Below are 25,307 nucleotides of genomic sequence, written 5' to 3'. Positions count from 1 at the left end.
AATAATAAAAACAGTTAGAGTGTTTTTAAAAATGTTACAATCAAGAAGTCCACAGTGCTAAAAGTACCAATGGAAACACCAGTGATGTTGAAGAAAACAAAAGTTAATGAACATTGTGTTGTGCCAACGTTCAATATTCCTTCTGGACCAGTGGTTCTCAACCAGGGGGTCAGGTCCCACTAGGGGGCCTCAGCAAACTTCCAGGTGGGCCTCAAGATCTCTTAAAATTATTAAAAATATTATAGATTATTATAATTAATATAATTATTATATTTAAACTTACTGAAAATGCTACAAATATGTAATAACTCAATTCAACCGCTTGCATTTTATGAAGAATATACAATTCTAGACATATCTGGAATAAGGAAATATCTTGTAATATAAATATCTTATAGACAACATGGGGGACCTACAAATATTTTCTCTGACAATGGGGGCTTTGAGTCAAAAAGGTTGAGAACCCCTGTTCTAGACTGACGCACATTGTCACCCAAAGGGAATAGTGGGTGCTTGCTGAATCCTGCCACACTCCCTGGCTTAAGGGCTGATTCAGTCGCCCTGAGCTCTGACATCCTGTGGCATGCCTGAACCCTCACCTCCATAACTCCTGCTTTGTTCTGCGGGATGCGACCCCATGACCTGCTCCTTCTCCTCACCTCCTCTCTCCTCTCAGAATTTGCCTGCCCTTCAAATTCCTGCACTAGGCTGAAACATGAGCCTGACCCAGTGAGCTCATTGACAGGCGTGGACTTACAAAATAACTGAAAAAAAAAAAAAATACAAGAAAGAGACTGTGTGAGAGATGGAATATAGATACACAAGACAGGTTGGAAAGTAGTAGGGTCAGTTTCAGAGGAAGTTACACAGTCAAAACTTCAGGAAAGACATCGGTACGCTTGTGAGTCAGAGTCTATGCCTCATTCCCAGGACTGACGGCTCAAGTATACCCGGGAGTTTCTTCTTTAGAGTTGAGGAGTTTCGTAACCCCCTGCTGGAATCAGTATCTAAAACATACGTAACTCCAGAAAGCTCTTTTTGCCCTTTTGACCTGCTGTGACCGAGAGACTTCAGTGAAAGTAAGTGGCTTTTGTTTAATGGACAACTGATAACATGGATCTAAAGAGAGGGAGAAAGAAAGAGAAAGAAAGAAATGATTCACTGATGCATTTAAGAGTCTCCAATTACAGAATGTGTCATTCAGATGAAAAGTTTGCATGCAAACAGTGATGGTAGGACTGTGTAATTCAAAGCAATCTGAGGCTGCGAGCGCAGACAGGCTTTTTAAAATGTAATTCATTGCGGTATAATTGGATATACTTTTATGATTTATTAAGCCATCTTCATGTCTCTTTTTTGTCCAGAACATTGACTGTTGTATACTGTATACCTTTCTTCCAGTTAACACTTGTTTGCACATAGCAACTTTAGAGATACACAGATGTTTCTGTTGAGGTTCATAGAATGTTAATGGAAATAATCAGTTGATTTTATTTACTTTATTATGAATGATATTAATGATAAATATGTTTAACAGCATTGCAGTTAGCGCATTTACCTAATTTGACCTTATCAGTGTTTCACTCTGTTCTGTGTGTTTTCTAAAGACTGGTTGGGACTATTGGGACAGCACACACTAGTAAATGAGTGAAACACACACTAATGTTACACTGTAGCCGAGTGAGCTTCACTTGTTGAGCTTTGACGATAATTAAATTCAGCCAAGAGCGCAAATGCCAGTATTTGTATTAGTCCCTTCTTGATTTCATTAGGAAAAGGTTTCTCCATCATTTTCTGATAAAGGAGAATCTCCTTTAAAGATTGTGTATTATCATTGAACTCAGTCGCCTGCAGTGGTTCTTTGGCAAAGGTTCTGACACTTTCAGTTCTGTCCCGTCTTAAGAAGATTTGTATGTCTTTATAGTTGTACATGTGGACTTGTTCACATGTTAGATGCTCCCAAATGTACAAATAGTATGTTTCAGTGTCTATATACTGTACAAATATGTACATGTGAACAAATGCCTATGAATGGAAATGAGTTCACCATGGTCTCTTTGATATATGTGTGTTCATGTATGGAATACTTATGTGATCAAGTTTTAAAAGGCTGAGATTAAATACACTTTAGTAATGAGATGTGTAGAGGAAGAGTGGGATTGAAGAAAGCTAGACTTTTCTTTAGAATTTTTATAATTTAGAAATTAATTTTGCTAAATTGGAAAACTGCTGGTTTAGTGTAACCAAAATATGCGTTCAATTAAGTACATGCAGTGTCTCAACGGAGATCTGGTTTAAATGCCTGAAGGCAGAGCACCCCTTTGGCTCATCAGGAAAAATCCACTAAGTCATTCAGTCAGGGGAGAGTCACAGCTTACAAGGTGAACAAGTTAAAACACAGCAATCTACATTGTTGCCATTTTCTCATATCTAGTGTTGCTAAATTTGAATGTTGATTTAGAGTTTAGAGTGCATGTTATTTAAAGAAAAAAATAGAATAGTCGAAAATAAGTTTGTATTGTCTTACACACGCCATTACTTTATTGCATGTTACTTTATTCAATATTTTGACTGTTTTGTTTGTGCTTACAGCTACCAATAAGAGTATAGTAATCTTAGCCTCAGTTTTACCATGCTTATATCCATTCCACAGAATACCACAGATTGTCCCCTAAAATCAGTGCAGAAAATTAACTAATTAAATCAATTAATCAGCAGATTCCACAAGTATATTGGCAGCACTTTCCATTAGTGTCCATGTTATAAAGCAGTTAATTCCTAACTAATAATTAATTTACAAATGCATTATAAATAATTGATATGCAGTTATAACAATATGACTCCAGTTATAACAACATGAATACAAAGCATGACTCTAATGTAATACTTGCTTAATAACACTTATTCAGAATTAATAACAATGTAAATGTACTATAATGTAAAGTGGACACATATAAATAATATATTAAGAAGTTGTCAACATTATGATTGTATTTAAATGAAGTCCAGTTTGGTGTATTGGTCATCAGGCTTTATTATGTTATATGCTGTGAATGAGCATGGAGACCTGAAAGGTTTTTTTTAGCACAATTCTTTTGAAATCAACATGACAATGAAAATGACAACACAAGTGAGTCAAGACATAAAAGTAATTAATATAAACACAAAGTGGACTGTAGCAAAATTACATATTCCTCCTAATCTCAATACAATCGTCTGTTTATGCTGCATTGTGACAAAGAATTAATTAGGGCATTTTAAGATTTTGATTCACATTAATACAAGTGTAAAACATTTATAAAAGTGTATTTATGAAGCATTCATAACATGCATGTTAAAATGCTCATTATTTGGCAAGTATGAAAGTCACTCTTTTTATGTTATTACAACCACTTATCAATGATTTATAATGTATTTGAAAAATGACTTGTCATTAATGAACCCCTTTATAAACATTTAACAAAAGTAATATTAATGTGAAGTGTTCTCAGTATACTGTAAGTTTAGTTGCTTCATCAGAAAACATGAATGAAAAGTCTTTTTGTCTAAGCTGTGTGCCTGAAGAAAATATTTTAAATTGATTATTCACTTTGGACAAATTAGAAATTCCACAAATTCAGACTCTCTTTAATAGCATAATCAGTGATTTGACTAGGCTGAAAGAGGTCACCTTCTTTGTTATCATTTTAATACATCTCAACTACTGTGCTTTCCATGTTAGACTGCCTTTCAGCAGTGACAGCAGCATGTGAGTCACCTCACAAGTGTGATCAGATCAGTGTAGGGAGAGCAGAACACAGTTCACGAATCAGATGTTTTGTGAAGCAGGACCTTGGCCTGAAGGCAAGGCTCAAATATGTGGAGTGCAGAGGGCGATGTCACATCACAAAATGCCAGCACAAACGCAAGACTGTTCTAAAGCCCCATCACAAATGGTCTTAGACTTCTTTAGAATCCCTTAAGAATAAAAATTCTAAATATTCTAAATTCTTTAGAATAAGATGTTGAGATGACTGCCGATCCCTCCCGCAAGGAAAGAAAAAACAAACATGGTGGAGAGAGGACTAATGTAATTAAGTTAAAGCGTAGGGTAGAGCTTTCATTTAATTAAGTCAGCTATGCTTGTTCCTCAACCACCATCAATCATTACAACTGACAGGTCATGTGCCGCTTGGTTTGTTATTCCTCTTAATGCTGAACTATCACAAAAATGAGCTGGGCTTTACAATACACAGTAGATTGGCTGTATTACTCATGTAATACTGAGGACAGCTGCTGTCTTATTTATTTATTTATTTATTTACTTTTTCCCTAGAGAAGTGAGATTGTGTGAATTCTGAGAGGTACATTTGCATACAGGAGGGAGATAACTAATTAAAATGGTCAGATAGTAAAAAAATTCTCACATTAAAGAGAAAAAAGAGGATTAAAAAAAATCACCAAAAAATTGGAAAGAGTTTATGCTTTGGAAGCCCTTCCATGAGAAAATTTATTCTGATGATATTAAAGGTACTTCACATTTATTTTAATAATAATGCTAATAATAATAATTCAGTATTAGATGTTTTTTTTCTTGATTCAAGTCTCTCGTGGGTAACACATCTATCTGAATAACATAGTGGAGAAAAAATAAAAAATAACAATATATGCTTGCATTCTGGAAGGCAGTGAGAGAAATGAGGGAAAATAGAAGGCACATCAGTTTCAGCACATCTCAAATATGATATATCTGCTGATTCTTACTGTCAGAGATGAGCTCTCAGTATTTTTTCACCTGTGAGGACTCGGTAGATGATAGAATGATTTCTGAGTTTTGTTTTTATTTATTGACTGATTTTTATGTGAGGTCTGGGCTTTGCATTTTATCAACAGGCAGCATGGAATGTATTCTATACTGCTCTGAAAAGGCAAAATGCATTAAGTACACATTATGTCAAAATTGACATTGTGACAGACAAGTCTGGATCATCTATTCTTAGATGCATAATAAAAAGACAGTAACATGAAGGGAGCAATCTTTATGTTGTAGAGAATGAATGGTGCTGCTAATAGCGCCATTGAATTGCATGCGCTGTCTGCTTTGTTTTAGCACCCAATTCATTAAAGAAATTATGCAAATAAGACAACAGTGCAAATGCACCAAACAAAATTAATGCTGAGAGCAATTTGCTGCAATCTTGTGGGTAGGATCTGAGTGCTTGGTTGTGGAGGATGCAACAGACTACCACTGTCTGGCATACTTTACTGGGACTGACCAGCATTGCTTCACCACTGTGAACAAGGCACCTTAATGTTTTTTTTTTTTTTATGCTGGAACACTATGCACACCTAGATAAATGTATGGTTATACGCTCTCCTGCATTATTTGAATTATTACTGTCACGATCACAAAAAACATAAAATAAATCCGTTTTTTTTTTAAATAAAATTTAGTTTATGGCCTGTTTTCCATAGGCAAACCATGCAATTGCATGGGGCCCTGGATGTCAGGGGCCCCTGCCTTGGTATGAAAGCTCTGCAAAAAATGCTTGAGGGGTGACATGATGTTAGGTACATGCGCAAATACACTGTTGTCGTAGAGTGGTTCACGTTAGAAGCTGCCGGGGTTGGGACAGGTGAGTTTTTTTAAGTTGGATTCGGGTTTGTAATTTATGAAAAAAATATATAGGCCATCTGAACTTGTTTCTTGCATGCGCTCTCACTCACAGATACGAGCAAATGGATGAGTTAGGGGCCGTTCACACCGAACATGTTTTTGCCTGCATTTGCTCTGTTTTTCCATTGTTTTCCTGTGTAAACACACTGGATGAACATCCATACATGCTGCACTGCATCTCGCTGTTTCTTCAGTGTCTCACAGAGGACTGGCACATTTTTAGACACTGTGTCAAGTTAATAAGGCTTCAAAAATGCATGCAGAGACACCTGCGTTCTGTTTCAGTGTGTCTAGATAGTTTAGTTTTTTTTTTTAGAGCAGGTGTCACAAAGATGTAACGTTCTGAAAAAGTTCATGTTGCAAAGGCTGTTACAATGTTTAACATTATTCCAGACTGTTCTGCAACAAGCACATTTCAGCGCTTGATAAACGGCAATGTTGGTAGTGTGCTGAGGGGCCGCCGTGCTTTGTATGTTTATTGTTACAATACGAACGTTGCCTACGATGCTTGCATAAAATACAGCCTCAGCATCAGAATATAAATTCCAAGTGAAAGTAAATAAGACACGAATATTTTACTATTGTATACAACAAATCCTCAAAGTAATAAAAATACTGAATCATATTAAAATGACAACCTGGACAACAATAAATAATTATTGGGATATAATATTAATAAATAAAAAAAAAATATCAAAATTCACAAAAAAAATGAAAATCATTTTGTGTAAATTTATATAAGTAAATATTGTTCCCCTTCTGTCGCTCTCTCCACGTTGTGTCGGAGAAGTGACACTAGAGGTCTCTCTTGAGCCACCGAATATACCTCTGATCTATGAAAAAAAGCCAAAGAGATGTTGGCAGTCAGTATTTGCATAACCCGCCCCCGGACATACGGGTATAAAGGCCAGGCAAATACTAGAGTTCATTCAGAAATTTTATAAGAGCCGATGGTCTTGTATGCTGTCTGCTACGAGTTACACACACCAGTTTTCCCATGTATTCCTCTGACGATCTGCATGCTGTTGGATCTGACGGCGCATAACAGCGGCTTTCTCCTGTCCTGTGCACGGCTGTGCATTGTTGCCCCTGGGCACTTCGACAGCGCAGATAAAAACTCGAAAGAGTTTCTTAAAAGAGTGATTTTATTTAAAAGAGTAATTTCCTCTAAAAGAGCAAACACAGCGAGCATTGAACGTCCTTTTCAGGATGTGCCGCTGTGTAGTTCCTGGATGCGGTAGAGTGCTCTCCGTTTCAGACAAACACAGCGAGAACATGACCATGACAACGTTGCGGTCGCAACTTGTTTTCAACCGAGAACAAGCCACTCCAGCCGCCCCTCGCATTGCTCCTCCTTCCCACGGGATTGAGGACGGTGCGAGTGGTGCTGGAGGCGATTTGGGGGCGGCAGCGGGTGCGGCTCCGTTGGGTACCAGAGACCCGCGGACCACCCGTTCCCCAGCACGCTCGTTGATTCCCGTCCGTGCTCGAGGCAACAGCGGCTCGCCTCACAGCCAGCCTGCCTATCGTCTAGAGCTCGAAGCGGATGAGCTCGCCGCTGCATTGAAGAGCGCGGCGTCTGACGCAGATGACTCCCCTGGGCTGCCGCCTTCGGGCCAGCACCCCCAGGCTGAGGCTGACGCTAAGATGTCCGACATGGTTTCCCGGGCCGCCGCCACCGTGGGCTTGGACTGGAACCCTCCGTCACCCCCACAGCCATCGCGGTTGGATGACTGGTTCCTGGGGTCTGAGTGCCGCTCATGGCCACGCCCCCCCAGTCCCGTTTTTCCCGGAAGTGCATGATGAGCTGACGTCGCTGTGGAGAGCGCCTTTCAGCTCTCGCAGAGCCACTCGCTCATCCGCTCTCGCTACCCTCGACGGCGGAGCGGTCCACGGATACACGGCGATTCCCCCGGTGAATAGGGCTGTTGCACTTCACCTATGCCCCGGAAACCCTGCCACCTGGCGGGGTCAGGCACGTAAAAAACACCTGCCCGCTCCTGTGTCAGACCACGTACACGGCTCAGCGCATGGCGTGATTTAAATTGGACCCCTAGTGTTGCTTCTCCGACACAACGTGGAGAGAGCGACAGAAGGGGAATGTCTAGGTTACAAATGTAACCTCCGTTACCCGATGGAGGGAACGAGACGTTGTGTCCTTCCCGGCCACATCGCTGAGCCGAGCCGCTGTAGTGGCCGGACCATTCCCGGCTCCTCAGAAAAATCCTGAATGAACTCTAGTATTTGCCTCGCCTTTATACCCGTATGTCCGGGGGCGGGGTATGCAAATACTGACTGCCAACTTCTCAGTGGCTTTTTTTCATAGATCAGAGGTATATTCGGTGCTCAAGAGGTACATTCGTAACCTAGACGTTTTTGTATCATTGTTTGGATGCTTGGGGCCTCATAAATCATAAACCCGCCGCTGTTAATACCACAACGTTAATTGTGGCCAACATATAACTTCATTATGAATAAAGTGTAGTGATGGGTGTAATCTGATTACAAAGTAATTAGTCACTGCAAATCAATTACTTGTTTAGTAAAAAAAAGTAGTGTAAGAGTAAAAAATGATTGAAATCACATTAGTTAATTACTTTCAAAAAATTTATTAACTTTTTAGGTACATAACTTGGGTTACACAGATTTCGTATATATATATATATATATATATATATATATATATATATATATATATATATATGCAATTTTGGGAGGGTTACTTTTGAAATGTATTCCACTACAGATTACAGAATGAATGCTGTAAAATGCAATTTGTAAATTGTAAATTATTCCGTTAGATTACTCAAAGTCAGTAACATATTTTAAATACTTTGGATTTCTTCTACTGCACTGTTAGATTTTTTCACTTGTTTTGAATATAAAAAATCTGACAGTACAAAAAATACAAAATACACCTAAAAAATAACTAAATATCTTATGCAGAATTGTTTCTAAAACAAGATCAATCAAATTGGTCTTGTTTTAAAGATTTGTATATATTTCTACAGGAAAACAATAAAAAAAATTATTATCAAGAATATGATGTTTGCCCTAATATCAAATGTCTTACTAGAAAAAAAAAAATTATGATCTAACGTGAATTATATTGATTAAAAAAATATGTTTGTGTCTGGTAACATGTGCATGTAAAATGGCTAGAAATAGCATTTTAGCTTAGCGTAAAGCTGACAATTTACACAAGGTTTATTTCTATTTCTTCTGCTCCAAACTTACTTCTCTGTCTGCTCGTATGAATGTAACACATCATAAGAAAGTGTATTTTGGATTGCATAATATTTTGTATAACTATTTCCATCTGAAAGGACTAAATATTAAATGAAACAAATAACAATCAAATGCAAAGTAATCTATTCAGATATCAAAATACTTTTAGAATGTAACTGTATTCTAATTACAATTATTTAAATTGTAACTGTAGTGGAATTCAGTTACTTATATTTTGTATTTTTAAAAAGTAATCCCATTACATTTATTCCATTACTCCCCAACCCTGTATATATATATATACACACACAGTATATATTAATACATTTAAAACATGTGTTTTATAAAAACTGTGTTTATGTTACAGCTGAGGGGACAATAGCAAAGAATGAGGAGGAATATTTTGAACTTTCAGTGAAAACTGCTTTAAATAGTAAAGTAATTAGAAAAGTGATTACTTTCCCATGAAGTAATCAGTTAAGTAATCTTAATACAATTTCTGGTAAGTGATTTGTAATTTTTGAGGATGACTATTTTTAACTCAACACTGACATCCAATCTTTTGAAAATCTTTTGAACTGTGGTTTTTGGCAACAAAATAAACTGCATTTACATTCCTGCCAATGTTTTCAGTTCTAAAATGATTGTAAATGTAAAAGTGATGGTATTCTGAAGCGTTCAGATTCTAAGCTTTCAAACAATACCTCATATGCCTGACCTATATACAGCAGTGGCGTGCGGTGCATTTACTTCAATCAACCTGAGCATTTACGATCCCACACATAACAGGAAAGTTGTTAATAAACCCGTTCGTTTGAAGAAAATAATGTCATGCGGATTCTTTCCAGTAAAATCATCCATCGATTTTAAGACTGTTTTGTCTCTGTCTGTAGCACTGTTCATTGTCAGCCTCAAATGTGTGTAGCGAATCAGCTCTATGAAATATTAATAATCAATCATAACTTGTTATAATCGATTATGAATACTTGGATCAGTTAATCGGGTTAACTTGATGTAGCTACATTAACATTACAACCAAATACTCGGTTCATCCCGTGAACACTCAATATTGGTTATTAATTAATTAATTAATAGAAATGTACATTTCCGGGGCATGGGAAATGTCTTTCTTACTAAGTATTAAGAGCAAGTAGTCAAAATCTATGATTAGTGACTTTAGATATGAGCTTGAGACACAGACAACTTTACATGTGACATGAACAAGACTTTATTAACTAGACTAAACATTTAAACTACTCTAACATACATATACATACATTCATACAGTTTACCAAGGGAAAGAGGGCTGAAGCAGAATACAGGAAGGCAATAGCATAGAAGTTATAGCATTGTTTGAAGTTCAGCAGATCAACAGCCTGAGCAAACCATCATATTAGTTCTGACACGCCCTTTTTAGAAAGGGGTTAAGGATACTTAATGTATCAAATAATGAGACTAAGTTTGATACTTGCATGTCCCATTTGAATTAAACTGTTCTGATGCAATTTGTTGATGCTCCAGTTGATCTTTGATGATGTTGTCTTGATGAGAGAGAGAACCAGTGGGGGTCAGATTGATCTTTGGTGAATGGAAGGACAAGGCCGTAGCCTGGCGCATGCTTGGGAGTCCTTGGGGCCTGCTAGTTCAGCATCATTCAGCAAGAGAGTGAGAGAGCACAAGGCTCAGAGGACCAGAAAACAGGAGAGGCAGGAAGCAAGAGCGAGAGAGCTAAGAGAGGGCAAAAAGCGAAGGTCCGTTGTTGGTGCAATTTATGCCCTTAGAAAACGTGTCCCACCTCTCATTGGCTCGACCAATAAGAAGAGTTTGGGTTCCAGGCGGGAATTTGGTTTATTGCTCTTTGTTCTCACATTTCTCATTGCATGAGCAAGAAAGAAACTAGGAAATATACTTGTAATACTAATATGTTGTTGTTATCGACATATCATGTACACAGTCATTTCGATCTTCAAAATACCAAGTTATAGAGACCAAATATGCCACACATATGATTTAACCCATTAGAGTTTGAAAGAAAACACAGATCAAACAACATTTAGGAAAATTATGAGATGGAACATTAGATACATGTCAATGAATTTATCACATGGATATATAGAATATATATATAGGATTAACAGGGTTCATTTCTCTTTCTCAGTAAGAGAAAGAAGTGAGGGTCAGCACTTCTCTGAACATTTCTTTGGAGGTCGTAAAAGTCTCCCTTACTCTGGGCATGAGAGAGTTCCTTTGTCAAGGCTCATTTGCATGTTTATGACAGTAAGAGATTTTGGGCTGAATGACACAAAAGATAGAAAAACATTGTGTAATATCATTCTACAGAGATCTTATATTTGAATTCAGCTCGGACAAATCGTAAGGTTTAATTTGATACCAAGAAACGTGTGTTTAGTACACTTAAAAAGGGAATATACACTCTGAGGCTATTAAATATGAGGCCTCAGAGTTTAAAACACACAACGAAACAGTTCTAACGAGTTTGATATACCTCAGAAATACACAACATACAGGGATTACACGTATTTCATTAGCAATATGCAGTTCTGTGTTTAACTGAAAAACACACACACACACACATTGTTACGTTCAAAGTTTCCCCTTCCTGTCCACACGATAAGCACGTGGTGAGCATTGCGGATGTCACATGCGGTTCTCTGTCAATAGTTCATTGTCTCTTTGTCAATACATTTATTGTGCTTGTGGAGACTGGTTGGCGCTATTTCAGTAATTAGAGGAGTTTTTAACAGTAAGTTCTTGTTTGTTCGTGAATCTGTTAAGGCCACTGATCCTCCGCCATACCTTACATGTGGCTGAAGGAAAAAACTTAAGCCTAATTTACAAAGAAAAGGTGCTAAAAAAGAATTACTTCGTTTAAATATACAGTTTCAGCATATTTAGCAACTCGATAAACTGGATTGTGTGTGGTTAGTGAACAGGATGCAGGTTTTTGTGCAATCTTTAATTTCAACCTAATGCACAAGGCCTTGAACAATCAATATTATTTTCTTTGTCTTATTTCACACTCCTTTATTTTAAGATATTTGTCTTTTAATGCCATAGAGACAATAGATTAGAAGAAAAAAAACTTGCATGCATATTATGACAATCTGGATAAAGTCCAGCTGAGGATGTGTCTGGCTTCATCCACCTCTGTGGCCCTCACCTGCACACTCTGGGTTTCATTTTAACAGACTGCATTACAATACCATGCTCAGCTGATGACCTGGAATGAGTAGGATCCATGATCCTCTCATCCCTTTCTGTGCCCTATTGAGCAGTGGGTACACTGGCACACTGCCCTGAATGGAGAATGTGGATGTGGGCCACTGCTGTTCTTGGCAACCTCTGATCATGCTGACCAGCGGGAGTGCTGGTGAAAGCAGGAAAATTTCTTCAGACACAATACACTCCACTGGGTCAGCTTGTGTACTGTAGGTTTTGATGAGCCTTTAGAATGAAGTTGAGGGTGAAAACAGGACATATTTACCATCTTAAACCTTTTCTCTGCTAAAGCAGCTCTCTAATTAGGTGGTTCTCTGTACACTTTTTTTTTTTTGAGGTGTTAAGACACCACACGTTTCTTTTGGAACAGAGCAGGCAGCTGTCGGAACAACAATCAAAGGATTCGGTGTGTCATCGGAGGGCTATTCATATATTTTTGTTGTTATTCTTGTCCAAGACCAATAAGCAAAGACAAGAGAAGAGCTTGCATATTGAGATAGATATTGTTTTGATCTAGGCTGAGACAACCGCATACCCAATATGTTGTTCTTACATGGGCATATAGAGGATAATTTTTTTGTGGATTTTTGTTTTAACTTTGACACTGAAACCCTTGTGAAACATGAGTCAAGATGACAGCAGCTTTAGGCCAGAGTCTGTCTTCCCACACACTGTTTCTAATACACTTTATTTGTCTACCACCTAATAAAACACATGCGCTCAGCTCTCAGCGACCACATTTTGAACAGAGTCAGCTGTTCACATGCAACTGACTAAGCTGAGGTACAGTTTGAGTTCGTCAAGTTGACTGACGCTACCAGTGCCCCTGGCACAGTGCCAGTGAAGATGTAGGAAAAGAAAACCACATGGAGATCGGATTATTGAAAAGGACCGTCATGTCCACTTCATGCTCATGGTCTTGGGTTGACGTTGAATTAGATTTAGTCTAGGTTTCCACTTGTGGTGCAGACGGCCCTTTTTCTGAATTTATCCAGTTATGTCTGGGTTAAGCTCAGCATGACGAGGGCTGTGGGACTCTAATGCGCATCACTGATGCCACCTGCAGTTTGAACAGAACCAAGTGACTGGCCTGATGTCAGGACTAACTACCGGGCAGTGGGACACTAATTGAAAACAAATTCAAGTTTAAGCTCAGGCGGTTAATGCGGCTTTGGAGAAATGTTCACACTGTGTAGATTGTGAAATGTGCTGGTTTGATTATTTGCTTTTTAACTCACATGTGTTATAAGATAATTTCTAGTGTTAAATTTGAGAAATCAGTGATTCTCATGACTTTTTTAGGACTAGTACCACCATAGATCCAAACAGAATATCTAAGTACCAAGTCACAAGTTTTTAACATTGAGCAAATTGAAATCTCTTGGAGCACAAGCTGGAGGACTGCTGTGAGCAGAGGTGGGAAGTAACACGCTACATTTACTTGAGTAACTTTTTAGAAAAAAATACTTTTAGAGTAGGTTTAAAAGTGGGTACTTTTTACTCTCACTCAAGTACATTTCTAATTTAAAAAAATTGCTTTTATGTTTTTAAAATGGGCGGCGTTCCTGTTGTTACATTATTGGGTTTAATTTTAATTACTGCTTAATTTATTGAGAGATTATTGAATGGGATGTTTACGTCAGCGGACGTTGACACAGCTGCGCACGTTGTCACAGACTGTCACTCAAGCCAAATCCATCACTGCTGTAGCATCATGCTCTTCTAACTAAGTGAAACACTTTCATTGCTCCGCACAGTGAAAAAAATATTGTTCATCATGCAGCACCATTTTACAGCAAGACAAGCAGTTATTTATTTATTAAGATTAAATTGCAGCTCCAAATTAAGGGAGCACGCTGACTCTAATTATAACGCAGGCTTTTCTGTTTTATGGTGATGAAAATTTTCAGGGTGATTCTGTAAATATGTGCTCTTGTGGCATCAGTTTTTAAGTGTACATTTTAAAATCTGCAGCAATATAACAGTGCGCTTTGTCCCGTATCCCGCATGTCATGAGCAGTATTTACACATTTACCCTGTGCCCTCATGGGGGTACTGGATACTATAGCAACTTCTTCGGGCTGATTAACTGTAAACATCCACGTTAAGTGTAAATGCCTTTTGCTCTGTCGAACGTGTAATTGACAACTGGAGTGCGAACAGACAGCATTTCTGCACATGGTGCCCTACACAGGCTGCATACTCTGCGTTTAGGGAGAGGTGGTACTGCTGTACAGAACTAACAATCTAAATTCTTCTGACATTGAAAACTGTAATTACACTAAAATAAGAACTAAAAGCTATGAAATAGTGAAAGTAGGCATTAATAAAACATAATCTTGCATTGGTTTAGCATTATATATAATGTTCCTAGCTGTGGGACATTTTTCAGGTTTTCACTGCAAAAATTACTAGAAAGGATTCAAAACCTCTTTTCTTATTGAAAGATTTATCCAGATCTGACAAGAGCTCTTAAAGGGATAGTTCATTCATTCTCTCATCATTTACTCACCCTCATGCCAGATGTGTATGACTTTCTTTCATCTGCTGAACACAAATTACGATTTTTATAAGAATTTCTCAGCTCTGAATGGGTGCCAACATTTAAAGCTCAAAATCACATAAATTAGCATAAAAGTAATCCATAAGACTCCAGTGGTTAAATCACTATCTTCAGAAGCGATATGATAGGTGTGGATGACAAACAGATCACTTTCACATTTTTATTCTTTTGTTTTTGGTGATTCACATTCTTCTCTGTATTTTGCCCCCTGCTGGGCTGGGAAAGAAGCACAAAATGACTTAAATATTATCTGTTTCTCACCCATATCTATCACTGCTGAAGATATGGATTTAACTACTGGAGTTGTATGGTTTACTTTTATGAATCCTTTATATGCTATTTGGAGCTTCACAATTTTGGCACCCATTCACTTGCATTGTACTGACCTACAGAGCTGAAATATTCACATTCTGAAAAAAACACATTCTCTGAAATTAAATGGTAACCAAGGCTAACATTCTGTATAATATCTCCTCATTGCGTTGCATGGAAGAAAGAAAGACATATGGGTGTGGAACAAAATTATGATGAATGATGACATCATTTCCATTAATAATAATAATAAAAATAATAATTCTGTAATACATATTAAATGTGTATAACTGTATGTAATAGAATGTAGGGAGTTAACGTCCATTATGTCATTTGTGAAAGTAATGAATTACTCACTTCTTGAGTAAATTTTAATTGGATACTTTCTTACTCAAGTAATTATTTATGTTAGCACTTTTACTTTTACTTGAGTAAAGTTTTTGGCAACTCTACCCACCTCTGGCTGTGAGTTGCATAATGTCATATTTTAATGAATATCCTAATATATTCTTGAAGTTAAGATAAATCATTGGCTTGCAAGACCCTCATACATCCCTTGACTAATCAGTAAAAAATAAGCACACACTTCAATTGTAACATTTAGATAGAATTACAATAGAACTTAATTTGCTAAAACACACGTTTTCAGTAAAATTCAAACACACATACTATTTTGGGGAAGGTGGGGGAATGTAGTCTAGCTTAAAATTTCTAAAACTGGCCTGATCTCATGAAAAGTTTGTGACTGTGGCGACATCTTTGCAACACGATATTATGTGGTTCCTTAAGCGTATAACAGCAGTACAGGTGAAATGTTCACTGTGTGGTGGTAAAAGTAAGTTAAAAATATTACCTCACAAGCAGGGGCGGACTGGGAAGAGAAAACGGCCCTGGAATTTGAATAAAAACTGACGGGTGGTCAGCTGGGGGTTCGTAGGTGCATATCGCGGCCCCCATCGTCATATCGCAGCGCTGTTTTGCAGCCCCTTTTCGTAGCCGGCCCACCTGGAAAAGTCCCGGTTCTCCCTATGGCTAGTCCAATTCACCAAAAGGAAGAATATGGGTAATATGTTTTAAAGTTTTACAGTATATGTAGACCACAAAAGAAAATGTGAATAAAATAGATATTAGAAATAAAACATCTCCAATTGAATATAAAATGTAAATATTATTATATTTTTTGCATTGTAAATTTCCAGAGTCGTGTCACATACCACCTGGGGTGGACTGCATCACTGTCACCACAGTTTAAGAGCCTTTGGACCAAGTTCTTTAGCGTTTTCAGTATCCCTCATGGTGTGCTTTCATTTTCCTTTGTTTGTTTGCTTGAGAGTGAGGCCTGCTGGGAAGAAGCGCCGTGGCAGCATTTGTTCAGCTGGGCCGTGGTAGGATTGCATTGCTTGGCTGTGATCTTCCTTTCTATGGTGGGTGCTCCTTTCAGGCTGCACATTGCCATGCAATTGTTTCCTACTGCAATCTATTGTGGAAAATTGAGAGATTCCATGAGCAGAGAGTCAGTTTGTGTTGGCCCTATGCAATAGTGGTCGGTTTCATTCGCCATGGCAAACAGTCCGATCTTGTATTCCATGTCATAGTGTCAGTCCCAAAAAAGCTGTTACCACTTTTTTTTTTTTTATCCAAACAATATTAGGATGTCAATGGCACAAAGCCAGTCCAGTCCCTCTGTAACAACCAGCTTCAAAGAGTAGCACTAGTGCATGTGACCCAGGACAGATTGTCCTGCAGACCCTCGAATCAGAGAGTTACATTTTCAGAAAATTTGTTCCTGCTATGCCTGCATTTCAGACCCTGTTCTATTGAAGCTTATTCTGATTTAGGGTGTATTATAAATGATAAACATTCAATGGGTAAACACGTTTAGCTGATTCTTGAAATTTGTTTTTTAAAATAAATATAAATTGCACATATATGAATTTAACTAATTCATTATTAATTAATTATTAATTTATGTATTATTGAAACTAATTTCAACAAAAACAAATTTTTGGACAAATATAAATTTCACATGTATGAATGACAAAATAGGTATTATTTATTTACTTATTCATTTTAATAGATGACTTGGGACGGATATTGAAGGAAAAGAAGCCAACGAGTACAGGTGAACTAATTTAATACTGTTTAAATGCATCAGGTGTGACTTGATTAAATTACATTTGTTTAAAGAATGTCCAGGTTGATCTGCAATCTAGGCAAAGGGTGAAGAAGCAAAGTATAATTTTTTTTTTTTTTGTTTTTTTAAGTTTTGTTACAATTTAAAAATGTAAGATATTTAATAATGTATAATTAAAATACAAGATTTTTTATTTGCTTTGTCCAGTCATTTCATAGTTTTAATGACATTGTTATTATTCTAAAATATGTAAAATAGCAGTATGTGTATGTATAGTAGTGTGACCTTTAACTGGTATTTTAGTCTGGTACTCTTTCATTCTCCCAGTGAGCAGTGGTTTTCCATTCAGTTTGAATAGCTTGAAAAGCCAGAGCCATAGTCACATGATTTTCGCCGTTTTTGCCCTGGACCTCTAGACCAACTGCCGATAACACAGACACAATGACACAGCCATAATTTATGACTGTGAGGGCCAAGCGTTCTCCTTTTACATACACATAATGCTAACTAAGAGAAATACAGAGAGCTCTGCTGCAGCAGAACAAAGCTGTAATCACGAATCGCTCTCAGGAAGAACCGTTCCTTTTTTTATAAATAGTAATAAGATCACATGCTGCATTTTCAAGTCTCCCTAACTACTTTGAGAGTGAAAAATATTCAGAAGTACACTTTCTGACACTTATTCATTTTCCATATGTTGCAATGTGAAAAAGTCTTTGATGTTGTTCAAACTTCAAGGGGAAATTTGGCTAACCGAAAAAGAGAAAGTTGAAAAGAACCCAGCCCACACAAGTCTGTAAACAAACCGAGCAATCTGCCATGTGTGGATTTGACAAGTAGACTAATACTGCTGGACATGCATTAATTCTAGATCCACTCAAGTACAAGATATGAATGTGTGTTATTGCTTGTACGTAGAGAGTCTGTGTGGAAATTATTTCTTGTAACATAGCAACCGCAGCAGACAAAGACTGAGTTCAGCTTCAAATTAAGTTGTACATTTGCATTTTGAACCCAGAAAAGCAAGGTGCTTGACATTTTCCTTGAAATTAAGCAAACATCACCACAGTGCACGTTTCATATCCCATTATAAATATGAATACATATATACATAAATTACTAAGAAAAAAGATTACTTTAAGCTGAAGTGTCTTTTCAGTGACTCAAACATCATTTGTCATTTTTATTCTCTGTACACACATTATTTTTTTCCTTATGGAAAAGTATTATTATGTAGTGTATTCTCTGTAAAAAGTAATAACCACTTTTTTAAGGTAAAAAGTGTTACCTTAAAGGGATAGTTCAGTCTGTTAGGAATTCCTTGTCTTGTTTCACTGTTGCCCTCTGTCTGCCATTTTTGTCACCTTTGCATTCCATAGTTTTCACTTTTGTCCCTTGTTTAGCTCCACTGTCTCACTTGTCATTGTTTAGAACTACACTTCCCAGAATCCACCTGCCATCATCACTGCCATTTTGTTCATTGTTTTCACCTGTGTCTCATTCTGTCATCATTCACTGTGTATTTAAGCCCTGCTTTTTGTTCACTCCTTGTCGTTCGTTGAATGTTGTTAGCCTGGTGTGTGTGTGTGTGTGTGTGTGTGTGTGTGTGTGTGTGTGTGTGTGTGTGTGTGTGTGTGTGTGTGTGTGTGTGTGTGTGTGTGTGTGTGTGTGTGTGTGTGTGTGTGTGTGTGTGTGTGTGTGTGTGTGTGTGTGTGGTGTGTGTGTGTGTGTGTGTGTGTGTGTGTGTGTGTGTGTGTGTGTGGTGTGGTGTGTGTGTGTGTGTGTGTGTGTGTGTGTGTCCTGCTCTGTGTGTGTGTGCTAGTTTTATGTTTATTTCCCCATTGAGGGTTTTCCTTTGTGTTTTTTCTTGCTTGTTTATTTAATAAAGTGTAACTGCATTTAGATCCGCATCTCCTCATCTGCCTTGCTGCTCAATCGTGACAGAACGAACGACCCAATATGGATCTAGCAGCTTACCTGATGGAACTGACCCAGGCAGAGTTGACCATCCGCGAGTACTCCCACATCTTTTCCGCTGTTGCCATCCACACCGGCTTCGACGACACATCCCTGAAAACCATCTACCAGCTTGGGCTACCAACGTACCAGCTGAGGGGATTGCCGAACTCCGGAGACCTCACGTGGAGGGAATATGTGGATCTAGTCTTGGGAGTACTCGCTGCCGGGGAACCACCTCTCTCGATCCCGGTTTCCGCCACTGGGCTTTCCGTGCCTGCCACGGCCAACGAGCCAGCGTTGCCAGCTTCGTCCGCCTGGCAGAGAAGGAGAAGAGGAAAGGCTTCTGCTCCCCAGTCTCCGCCTGCCCCGGTCTGCGAGCCAGAGCCCTCGCCTGCCCCGGTCTGCGAGCCAGAGCCCTCGCCTGCCCCGGTCTGCGAGCCAGAGCCCTCGCCTGCCCCGGTCTGCGAGCCAGAGCCCTCGCCTGCCCCGGTCTGCGAGCCAGAGCCCTCGCCTGCCCCGGTCTGCGAGCCAGAGCCCTCGCCTGCCCCGGTCTGCGAGCCAGAGCCCTCTCCTGCCCCGGTCTGCGAGCCAGAGCCCTCGTCAGCCACGGTCAGCGAACCCAAGCCAGCGCATACCAGTCACCCAGCCAGAGCCTGTCGCCTCAGAGGTCAGTGAGCCAGCGCCTGTCGCCTCAGAGGTCAGTGAGCCAGCGCCTGTCGCCTCAGAGGTCAGTGAGCCAGCGCCTGTCGCCTCGACCTTCCCTGAGCCAGCGCCTGTCCTGTGGCCTCCTCCCAGGCCTCCTGACCCAGTCCCTGTCCTGTGGCCTCCTCCCAGGCCTCCTGACCCAGTCCCTGTCCTGTGGCCTCCTCCCAGGCCTCCTGACCCAGTCCCTGTCCTGTGGCCTCCTCCCAGGCCTCCTGACCCAGTCCCTGTCCTGTGGCCTCCTCCCAGGCCTCCTGACCCAGTCCCTGTCCTGTGGCCTCCTCCCAGGCCTCCTGACACTGTTCCCGTCCTGTGGCCTCCTCCCAGGCCCCCTGACCCAGTCCCTGTCCTGTGGCCTCCTCCCAGGCCTCCTGACCCTGTTCCCGTCCTGTGGCCTCCTCCCAGGCCCCCAGACCCAGTCCCTGTCCTGTGGCCTCCTCCCAGGCCTCCTGACCCAGTCCTTGCCCTTTGTGCCCCCTTGGACTTCCTGCCTGCCATCTGTGCTCCCTTGGACTTCCTGCCTGCCATCTGTGCTCCCTTGGACTTCCTGCCTGCCATCTGTGCCCCCTTGGACTTCCTGCCTGCCTTCTGTGCCCCCTGGACTGTCTGTCTGCCCCTCGTTGCCCCCTGGACTGTCTGTCTGCCCCTTGTTGCCCCCTTGGTCTGTCTGCCCACCTCAAGCTCCCCCCCAGTCATGGACATTTTTTGTTTTGTTTTATGTTACTTTGATCGTCTGGAATCCGATCCTTGAGGGGGGGCTATGTTAGGAATTCCTTGTCTTGTTTCACTGTTGCCCTCTGTCTGCCATTTTTGTCACCTTTGCATTCCATAGTTTTCACTTTTGTCCCTTGTTTAGCTCCACTGTCTCACTTGTCATTGTTTAGAACTACACTTCCCAGAATCCACCTGCCATCATCACTGCCATTCTGTTCATTGTTTTCACCTGTGTCTCATTCTGTCATCACTCACTGTGTATTTATGCCCTGCTTTTTGTTCACTCCTTGTCGTTCGTTGAATGTTGTTAGCCTGGTGTGTGTTCCCTGCCTGTGTTTTCTAGTTTTATGTTTATTTCCCCATTGAGGGTTTTCCTTTGTGTTTTTTCTTGCTTGTTTATTTAATAAAGTGTAACTGCATTTAGATCTGCATCTCCTTGTCTGCCTTGCTGCTCAATCGTGACACAGTCATTGTTTACTCACCCCATATGACTCATATGACCCATTTTTCTTAGCACAAAGGGAGAAATTGTGAAAAAAGATATGTGCTCAGTAATGTCATACAATGGTGCTTTATGGTGAACACTGACATGCACAGAATGGGGGCTACAGGGGCGCAAGCCCCTGCCCCTTTCTTTCACAAATATAAAGGTGCCCTTCACAAATATAATGGTGCCATTTTAAGCGGAGATGCCTTTTAAGAGCATGGAGATTTAAGCCAGGTGTCTTTATTACATCTCATGAGCTGGTTAAAAACAACTTGATTCTGGCAGGGAATGTTACGCCTACCGAATGTTTTCACTGAGGTCTCACTCTCTTCAGGTGGAGGTCTGTCACAAATACTCACCGGTTCATTCCCGCCTCCTCTATCTCTCTGTTTGATTAAGTACTTTTTTAATTGTTTTGCACAAATAAGACTGGGCATAGAAAATGCAAATATGTTGTGTTCTGTTGTTACTATCGCTGTGGTGGACCTGTTTTTTTTTAACTGTTGCTCTCATGCAGTCTCATGAACGTTAGATTTTTATTTGTTTCTCACCAAACCTTATTGTATGTTTTGCTTTTGTAACAACCATAAGTCTCATGGAATAATTTATTTGACTTCTAACTTTGAATCCATTTGAATCTTGAAGAGGTGGTCACCATCAACTGTAATTGTATGACATCACTGAGCACAAATTGTTTTCACAATTTCTTCTTTTGTGTTAAGAAAAAGAAAGAATGGCATATGGGGTTATTACAACACAGGGGTGAGTAATCAATGACTGAACTAACCCTTTAAGGATCTATGTCAGTGGTCAGCGACCTCTGTGGGTCGCTTTGGTAATCAGTGGCACGCCAGCAATGGCGAGACAGTAGACTTTTATTCATATAAATTGTGCACCTGCATTCCAATCAACATTCCAACATCTGGAAGTAATCCTTCCTCATGATCATGCAGTGAGTTTTTTTTTTGAGCTGAATGGGAGGATAGCAAAAAGTTAAAATGTGACGAGACTGCAGTCTACCCAACAGACTCGTGCAACGCATGCAAGCCATTCGTGAATCACGAGCCGACAGCACTTCACTTCCGGTTAATCGCGTGAGTAAACCTGCTCGCTTTGATTCGGTCAGACTGCGTGGATGACAGCCTACATTCTGTGTTTCATTTGTTTCTTTTTGCTTTCAGATCAATGCGTGATGTAATATGGAAAACCCGACTGTTCCGATCCAGTGTTGTGTTTTGTTTACCTTTCTAATGTGTGTGCTTTCCCCCTGTGTGTGTTCTGTGTCAATCAGTGACCGAATCACTGATTGACTCTGTGATTGAAGGATTGAATAGCTCCACCCCTCAGTGATTATGGTTGGCTGACAAATTGACATGGTTGGCTTATAATCAGGAGATCTGCTCTCTGGAATGGGGTTGTGTGTGACTTCGGACTGGTCACATATCTCCACACTCCCAGACCTACCGGCAGATCAACAAAAGCCACAGCGATATATGTGTTATGTTATTTTCTTACGTTAACCTGGTTATGTTATTAGTTTAATGCAGCAATCTGTAGGGGTAACCATCCATCCATCCATCCATCGTCAACCGCTTATCCTGTGTATAGGGTCGCAGGGGGCTGGAGCCTATCCCAGCTAACATTGGGCGAAAGGCGGGGGACACCCTGGACAGGTCACCAGTCCATCGCAGGGCCACACATAGACAGACATACACTCACACTCACATCCACGGCAATTTTTTTGGAGACACCAATTAACCTAGCCTGCATGTCTTTTGGATGGTGGGAGGAAGCCAGAGTACCCGGAGAGAACCCACGCAGACACAGGGAGAACATGCAAACTCCACACAGAAAGGCCAGCACAACCAGGGTTTGAACCCACGACCTTCTTGCTGTGAGGCGACAGTGCTAACCGCTGCACCACCGTGCCGCCTGTAGGGGTAACCTCTCTTTTTTTAATTTTTTAGAACTATTTTGAATTTGTTTATTGTCAGTGTAGTTATGTTAATTGGTATGTATTTTTCTTTTCATTCGTTAGAAAAAGAAAACAGATAAATATATAATCTAAGTGGGTTTGTTTGTTGTTTCGGTCCTTTGGTTACCCTGAAGCCAAAAAAAAGAACTATTGCTGCTCTTAACTTTTAAAGAATTATTTTTGATAATATATAATAGAAGAATTTACTTTTCATTGTCTCATGTTCTTGGTCTGGCTGTTGGCTTAAATCTCTTTATTTTTATTACCGTGTAAAGTGATCAAATGAAAGGAGGAGGCGAGAACCGGCTTTTCAATATAAATAATAGTTTAATGATAAACTCAAAAGACAACATAAACACACACATGACGGACATGTCCGTAAACGATCTCTCTCTCTCTCTCGCACAATCTCCTGCAGTCGACCTTTATCCCTCACTGAGGCATAATTAGCCTAATACTGGACCGGGTGTGTAGGATCACGACCCGGAAATGCCTTCCGCCCTGCCACATACCCCCTCAACCCCTAAACAAGTGACATAATACTGACTATTAACCCTTGAGATTTCCAACTAAGCATACAGGAACACCTTCCTTAAACTATGGTCACAATCAAAATAATGTTAAACGATTAAAAGAGAAAACATGAACCCACATTATGGAGTTCAAAAATCGGAGTCTATTAAAAATATAAATTAAACCTGGAAACGTTTTTAAGATTTTGCTGGTGCGATTCATCGAAAAGGGCTGAAGATTTGATCGGCTTATGATGCGTGAACGGCTTGCATGCACAGCGTGAGTCTCGTCAGACTTTAATAGTGTTTAGTCTCCCATTGAGCTGATGAAAACACACTGCATGATCATGAGGAAGGATTTCATCAAGATGTAGACTGGAATGCAGGTGCGAAAAACTGTTGCTTGCATTCTAGTGATTACCCCTCTGTGTGATTTAGTAAAATGTATGACATGATATAAGAAATATTTAAGATTCCACACAATTTTGTGATCAGTATTCAAATAAGAAAATTTGTGACATTAACTGTGTTAACTGCTTTTGTACAATAGGACAGGTTTTCTTTCATTAAAACACTTTCACAAGAAAATTCACATGCAGGGTCATGATTATACCATAATCATCGGGTTTGAGCATTTTTTTTCACTCAAACTGTTATGCTGATAATATAATTTGTAATTAAAAATAAAAGTAATCATTTAAATCAGAATAATGCAAAATATAAAAAAACAATTACACTGGTTTTAATCAAACCATTTTATTTAGATGCTACCTCATAAAGCATATTTTGTTGTTTATTCTCAGGCTAGAAGCTTATTATAAATACTCCAAGCATGGTGTGAGTTTGCACAGAGTTGTGTATCTATGCACAGAGAAGTCCACTGCAAATAAGAAATGATGTGGAGGGTTTAAAGCTTAAGAAATGGCAAACGTCTACCCTTAAATCTACAGTGGAAACAGTAAACGCCTCAATCAAAAATTACCCGAGGCTGAGGAACACATACGCACCCATACACCCCCCCCCCCACACACACACACACACAGGGGGCATGTGTATTGAGCTTCTTGGCTGAGATATAACCAAAAGCTAAAGGAAATACTGTTAAAAATTAATAATAATTAATTTACTGGCTTGTGAGAGAGGATTTGAAATAATAAAGTGAGGGGCCAAAAATGAGCTGATCTGAGGGAATATCTCAGCACTAATGTTAGTAGGGAACTCCAGTAGAAGTATCAATGTTTTGTTCACGTAGTGAAGTAGCCTTTATGTCCTGTGCTGCTGTCTCTGAATTATATAATACAAGGAAAAGAAGAGAAAAAAACTATAAGGAATGAACACTGCTTCTATCTTTTTGAAAACTAAAAACAGAAAGATCCAAGAAACCAGGAAAGAGGACTGTTATTGTCTCAAGTTTATTCTTTTATTATATACAAGAGCAGCTTTTCCGGCTATGCCTTTTCACAGTAAATGTTATGTGTACAGTTCTGGCAAAATGTGAATACTCATAACAATCATATGTCAGTTTACCCTTAAACAGGGATACAACCATTGAAGAAAACTGTACCCTGACAACAAGTAATATCTTAATCTTTCACCAAAGTGCACAAAACATTTCCCCCAAAGGGACAAAATTAGTGAAATCTTGCTGTGCCATTCCAGCACCATGAAGTATATAATGTGATTTATGATATGCCATCACACTTCTTTTTTAAAGAGAAATATGCCATACAACCCATGAAATTGTGGGCATCATTGCTGCCAATCCGCCCTCCTATGTATAAACGTGATCTCATTCATTTTATGTTTATCCCTCGGGTGAGCTTGT

At 39.5% G+C, this 25,307-nt stretch overlaps 1 protein-coding gene across 1 annotated transcript in view; it reads left to right on the top strand.

Moving 5' to 3' along the window:
- Positions 1–905: 905 nt before the first annotated feature.
- Positions 906–25,307, top strand: part of LOC127623796 (leucine-rich repeat transmembrane protein FLRT2-like) — a 55,832-nt gene continuing 31,430 nt past the window's right edge. The window contains exon 1 of the mRNA XM_052098315.1: positions 906–1,079. The gene's annotated coding sequence lies outside the window, so the exon portion shown is untranslated. The remainder of the gene's footprint in view (positions 1,080–25,307) is intronic.

The sequence above is a fragment of the Xyrauchen texanus genome, chromosome 30 (assembly GCF_025860055.1).
Source record: "Xyrauchen texanus isolate HMW12.3.18 chromosome 30, RBS_HiC_50CHRs, whole genome shotgun sequence".
NCBI classification, from domain to species: domain Eukaryota; kingdom Metazoa; phylum Chordata; class Actinopteri; order Cypriniformes; family Catostomidae; genus Xyrauchen; species Xyrauchen texanus.
This window is presented reverse-complemented; position numbering and strand designations above follow the sequence as displayed.